Source organism: Arachis stenosperma, chromosome 5 (genome assembly GCF_014773155.1).
Source record: "Arachis stenosperma cultivar V10309 chromosome 5, arast.V10309.gnm1.PFL2, whole genome shotgun sequence".
NCBI classification, from domain to species: domain Eukaryota; kingdom Viridiplantae; phylum Streptophyta; class Magnoliopsida; order Fabales; family Fabaceae; genus Arachis; species Arachis stenosperma.
Genome location: NC_080381.1, coordinates 54,748,831 through 54,749,740, shown reverse-complemented (window position 1 = coordinate 54,749,740; position 910 = coordinate 54,748,831).

Genomic DNA, 910 nt, shown 5'->3' with positions numbered 1-910 from the left:
GAGATTGGCCGCCCTATCCCGATTCCTAGTAGGAGCTACGATAAGATCTCTCCCCTTCTATGCTACTTTAAGAAAGGGAAAACAGTTCGAATGAACAACAGAATGTGAACAAGCCTTCCAAGACTTTAAAAAGTTCTTAGGACGGCCACCTATCCTATCTCGACCACGAGAAGGAGAACCACTCATATTATATCTCGCAGTAGGAAGCTGGGCAATAGCCTCAGCACTAGTCAGAGAAGATGAGAATGGACAACAACCCGTATACTTCATCAGCAAAGCACTATAGGGATCCGAGCTGAACTACCAGAAAATAGAAAAATTCGCCTATACTCTCATTCTAACATCTCGACGACTCCGCCCTTACTTCCAGGCTCATACCATTAAGGTTCGAACTAATCAGCTCCTAAAAGGAATATTACAGAAAACAGATTTAGCAAGCAGAATTTTACAATAGGCAGTTGAGCTGTCAGAATTCGACCTCCAATATGAAGCTCAGACGACCATCAAATCACAGTATCTGGCTGACTTTATCGCAGTATTCACAGATGTCCAGGTGGTGCGCGAAATTGTGAACTATACTTTTTCACAACTCTCATAATCCCTGGTAATGGCTCCAAAAACGTGGTAGCCCAATACCATGGCATTACACAACTTCGCACAACTAACCAGCAAGTGCACTGGGTCGTCCAAGTAATAAACCTTACGTGAGTAAGGGTCGATCCCACGGAGATTGTTAGTATTGAAGCAAGCTATGGTCATCTTGTAAATCTTAGTCAGGCAAACTCAGATATATATGGTGATGAACGAAAATAACATAAAAGATAAAGATAGTGATACTTATGTAATCCATTGGTAGGAACTTCAGATAAGCGCATGAAGATGCCTTCCCTTCCGTCTCTCTGCTTTCCTA